Below are 5,729 nucleotides of genomic sequence, written 5' to 3'. Positions count from 1 at the left end.
CCCCCCCCCCCTCTCTCAATTCAATTCAATTCAATTCAATTCAAGGGGCTTTATTGGCATGGGAAACATGTGTTAACATTGCCAAAGCAAGTGAGGTAGATATTATACAAAAGTGAAATAAACAATACAAATTAACAGTAAACATTACACATACAGAAGTTTCAAAACAATAAAGACATTACAAATGTTATATTATATATATACAGTGTTGTAACAATGTACAAATGGATAAAGCACACAAGTTAAAATAAATAAGCATAAATATGGGTTGTATTTACAATGGTGTTTGTTCTTCACTGGTTGCCCTTTTCTTGTGGCAACAGGTCACAAATCTTGCTGCTGTGATGGCACACTGTGGAATTTCTCCCAGTAGATATGGGAGTTTATCTCTCTCTCTCTCTCTCTCTCTCTCTGTCTCTCTCTCACTCTCTCTCTCTCTCTCTCTCTCTCTCTCTCTCTCTGTCTCTCTCTCACTCTCTCTCTCTCTCTCCTATCTCCCCCCCCCCCTCTCTCTCTCTCTCTCTCTGTCTCTCTCTCACTCTCTCTCTCTCTCTCCTACCCCCCCCCCTCTCTCTCTCTCTCTCTCTCTCTGTCTCTCTCTCTCTCCTTGTGGACGATATATTGTGTAGGCGACAACCACTTTGTTCACTGTAACACAGTCTGCACAATACACAGCCGCAAGCACATTGCACGGGCCTGTTCAGCTGAATCAAGTAGTTGTTACAGATGAACGCTCTGTTGAACTTCTTTTTACACGTGGCGCATATAATCAACTGTTTCATCACAGGGATTATCATCGCAATGGACGACACGGTAGCCCCGTCGCTGTACAGGTTATATCGGCTGGGACCAGGCACGGATTCTTCATAGGTGACAGCTGCTTCGGATTGTGGTGGTGTGGGGAACAATGTCCTTTGTGACTGTGAAGATGTCACTGGCTTGGGTTTGCACACGTTGAACCCTCGTATATCAACGGTCTGCTGTGGAGTTTCAGGCACTTGAGATGCTGGTTGTTGGGGATGTAGGACCCGGGCCTCCTGCTGCGGCACTTGATGAAACGTTTCCAGATGCACCTCAACCTGCTGGGGCTCTAGAGGCTGTGCCGACTGTTGTTGTTGAAAGACATATTCACGACAGACCCTATCAAGAGCAGCCATGGAGTTGTCTGTGTACCCGAGAGGGGCCATGTCACCAATACAGGCGTTGAAGGTGTTGAGTTCCACATCTGTAAGCTGGGTTACCACATTAGAGATGGCGCTTGAAGGTGGTTTCATAGTGGGAAGGGGATCGGTTGTAGCAAAAAATATTGAACCTGGACAAGAGTCAACGTTCCACTGTGGCCTCCTGAAATGTGGCTCGGATGCTTGGGACACTTCACTCTCTTGAAAGGCATTTGCATATTCCACATCGGTTAGCATATCATCCGGAGCTCTCTCGGTACCCCTGTAACACAAGGCAGAAACAAGTCACCCCTCTACCCAAAGGCAATAGATTACTATTCAGTAATAACACAAGGCAGAAACAAGTCACCCCTCTACCCAAAGGCAATACATTACTATTCAGTAATAACACAAGGCAGAAACAAGTCACCCCTCTACCCAAAGGCAATAGATTACTATTCAGTAATAACACAAGGCAGAAACAAGTCACCCCTCTACCCAAAGGCAATACATTACTATTCAGTAATAACACAAGGCAGAAACAAGTCACCCCTCTACTCAAAGGCAATAGATTACTATTCAGTAATAACACAAGGCAGAAACAAGTCACCCCTCTACCCAAAGGCAATAGATTACTATTCACTAATAACACAAGGCAGAAACAAGTCACCCCTCTACCCAAAGGCAATACATTACTATTCAGTAATAACACAAGGCGGAAACAAGTCACCCCTCTACCCAAAGGCAATAGATTACTATTCACTAATAACACAAGGCAGAAACAAGTCACCCCTCTACCCAAAGGCAATAGATTACTATTCAGTAATAACACAAGGCAGAAACAAGTCACCCCTCTACCCAAAGGCAATAGATTACTATTCAGTAATAACACAAGGCGGAAACAAGTCACCCCTCTACCCAAAGGCAATAGATTACTATTCAGTAATAACACAAGGCAGAAACAAGTCACCCCTCTACCCAAAGGCAATAGATTACTATTCACTAATAACACAAGGCGGAAACAAGTCACCCCTCTCCCCAAAGGCAATAGATTACTATTCAGTAATAACACAAGGCAGAAACAAGTCACCCCTCTACCCAAAGGCAATAGATTACTATTCAGTAATAACACAAGGCAGAAACAAGTCACCCCTCTACCCAAAGGCAATACATTACTATTCAGTAATAACACAAGGCAGAAACAAGTCACCCCTCTACCCAAAGGCAATAGATTACTATTCACTAATAACACAAGGCGGAAACAAGTCACCCCTCTACCCAAAGGCAATACATTACTATTCAGTAATAACACAAGGCGGAAACAAGTCACCCCTCTACCCAAAGGCAATACATTACTATTCAGTAATAACACAAGGCAGAAACAAGTCACCCCTCTACCCAAAGGCAATAGATTACTATTCAGTAATAACACAAGGCAGAAACAAGTCACCCCTCTACCCAAAGGCAATACATTACTATTCAGTAATAACACAAGGCAGAAACAAGTCACCCCTCTACCCAAAGGCAATACATTACTATTCAGTAATAACACAATGTGTGTAATAGTTACACTTACATGACACATGTCATGCTATCCAGGACAGCAGTAACCTCCTCTGATGTATCACACCCAGACATGGCTGTGATGCTATCCAGGGCAGCAGTAACCTCCTCTGATGTATCACACCCAGACATGGCTGTGATGCTATCCAGGACAGCAGTAACCTCCTCTGATGTATCACACCCAGACATGGCTGTGATGCTATCCAGGACAGCAGTAACCTCCTCTGATGTATCACACCCAGACATGGCTGTGATGCTATCCACGGCAGCAGTAACCTCCTCTGATGTATCACACCCAGACATGGCTGTGATGCTATCCACGGCAGTCTGAAGCTCCTTTGAGGTAGCACATCCGGCCCTGTTTACGTGCTCTGTCGCAGAGACAACTTCATCAGCCCTATCTCGATATCCAGGCGCAGCTAATACAATTGCATGGTCAACTCTACATTCAGGCACATTGTGAGACATTTCACATGTTTCACCAATAGGTTGTTGGAACGATGGTTCAGTTGTAGACTGGGGCTTGGGTACAGCAGACACTACCTCCTTGGTCTGAGTCTCATCAGAGTCTGGCTCCTTGGTCTGAGTCTCATCAGAGTCTGGCTCCTTGGTCTGAGTCTCATCAGAGTCTTGGTCCTTGGTCTGAGTCTCATCAGAGTCTGGCTCCTTGGTCTGAGTCTCATCAGTCTGGCTCCTTGGTCTGAGTCTCATCAGAGTCTGGCTCCTCGGTCTGAGTCTCATCAGAGTCTGGGGTCTGAGTCTCAGCAGACAGCAGACACTACATCATTGGCCTGTCTCATCAGAGTCTGGGGTCTGAGTCTCTGCAGACACTACATCATTGGCCTGAGTCTCATCAGAGTCTGGCTCCTTGGTCTGAGTCTCATCAGTCTGGCTCCTTGGTCTGAGTCTCATCAGAGTCTGGCTCCTCGGTCTGTGTCTCAGCAGATTCTGGGGTCTGAGTCTCTGCAGACACAGTCTCAGCAGACAGCAGACACTACATCATTGGCCTGAGTCTCAGCAGAGTCTGGCTCCTCGGTCTGTGTCTCATCAGAGTCTGGGGTCTGAGTCTCTGCAGACACAGTCTCAGCAGACACTACATCATTGGCCTGAGTCTCATCAGAGTCTGGCTCCTTGGTCTGAGTCTCATCAGTCTGGCTCCTTGGCCTGAGTCTCATCAGAGTCTGGGGTCTGAGTCTCTGCAGACACAGTCTCAGCAGACACTACATCATTAGCCTGAGTCTCATCAGAGTCTGGCTCCTGGGTCTGCGTCTCAGCAGAGTCTGGGGTCTGAGTCTCTGCAGACACAGTCTCAGCAGACACTACATCATTGGCCTGAGTCTCATCAGAGTCTGGCTCCTGGGTCTGAGTCTCATCAGAGTCTGGGGTCTGGGTCTGCGTCTCAGCAGAGTCTGGCTCCTGGGTCTGTGTCTCAGCAGAGTCTGGGTTCTGAGTCTCTGCAGACACAGTCTCAGCAGACACTACATCATTGGCCTGAGTCTCATCAGAGTCTGGGGTCTGAGTCTCTGCAGACACAGTCTCAGCAGACACTACATCATTGGCCTGAGTCTCATCAGAGTCTGGCTCCTGGGTCTGCGTCTCAGCAGAGTCTGGCTCCTGGGTCTGCGTCTCAGCAGAGGTAGCCCCGGCTGGGGCCGACACAGGCTCTGTGTCATCTGTGGTGGGGGAATTAGGCACAGTGCATACCGTCCCAGAACAGGCAGCATCCTCTGTATACTGGTACTCTGGCTCAGCAGATACACATGGTTCAGTATCAGGGTCTTGTTGGACTCCAGCCACTCGGGTACTTTTTTGTTTGATAGGTACACTATGTTTGACTGGAGAGGATACCCTTTCTGCGACAAATTTGGGTACAGAATTGTGACAGTCCTCCTTGTCATCGTCGCTAGTGTGAACAGAGTCACTGGAGGAACTTGTGTTGCTTTCATCTCCGCTATCATCTGTACCGGGTTCTGTAGGTACTTTATCCCCGATTCCACTGCTGGAGTCATCGCTTTCATCTCCGCTTTCATCTCCGCTATCATCTGTACCAGGTTCTGTAGGTACTTTAGCCCTGATTCCACTGCTGGAGTCATCGCTTTCATCTCCGCTTTCATCTCCGCTATCATCTGTACCAGGTTCTGTAGGTACTTTAGCCCTGATTCCACTGCTGGAGTCATCGCTTTCATCTCCGCTATCATCTCCGCTATCATCTGTACCAGGTTCTCTAGGTACTTTAGCCCCGATTCCACTGCTGGAGTCATCGCTTTCATCTCCGCTATCATCTCCGCTATCGTCTCCGCTATCATCTGCACTGGGTTCTCTAGGTAGGTTAGCCTCCTCATTGGTAGCTGTGACATGGTGTAGAACCGCTGATGTGCTATTGTCTACTTCTTCACTGTTGTTTGGTCTCCTGTTGAACATCCAGGCCCTCTTTCTGCAACCACTTTTAACGCGCGACTGAGAACCAGGCTGATTGTAGGACATGTCGACCGATCTCTTCTTAATATTGTCCACAGTCACAGGTTTCTGATGTGGGCCAGTGGACGGTCTATGTGATCTAGGCATGCTGCGGCTTTGTGAAGCAAACCTGTTTTCATATCTGCCAATCTTTGCTGATGTGACGCTGCTACCAAGACCACCATTGCGGCCGCTGCTACAGGAGACATCGGGACACAACCTTTGAGCATTAAGGCCTGTATTGGGTTCTTTGCTTCGCCTACGGTTGACAGAACTATGGGTCATGTCTCTGCTGCCGCTGGTGGTGTGAGCTCGGCTGTGGTCCCTGGGAGACTGGGCCCTGATGCTGTCCCTTGGGGGGTGGGACCGACGGCTGCCCCTGGTGGGCTGGGGCCGGCTGCTGACATTGTCATGATGTCCGTGTCTCTCACCAGTCTTGCGTTTTGTTTTGGCAGGTTGTCCTTTACAGGGTTGCAGTATCCATTCCAGAGGTATACGGCGTTTCACCTTTGCTGTAGTAGGAGCATGACAAACGTTTTGTGGCCGTTT

Source organism: Salvelinus namaycush, unplaced genomic scaffold, assembly GCF_016432855.1.
Source record: "Salvelinus namaycush isolate Seneca unplaced genomic scaffold, SaNama_1.0 Scaffold17, whole genome shotgun sequence".
NCBI classification, from domain to species: Eukaryota; Metazoa; Chordata; class Actinopteri; order Salmoniformes; family Salmonidae; genus Salvelinus; species Salvelinus namaycush.
This window is presented reverse-complemented; position numbering follows the sequence as displayed.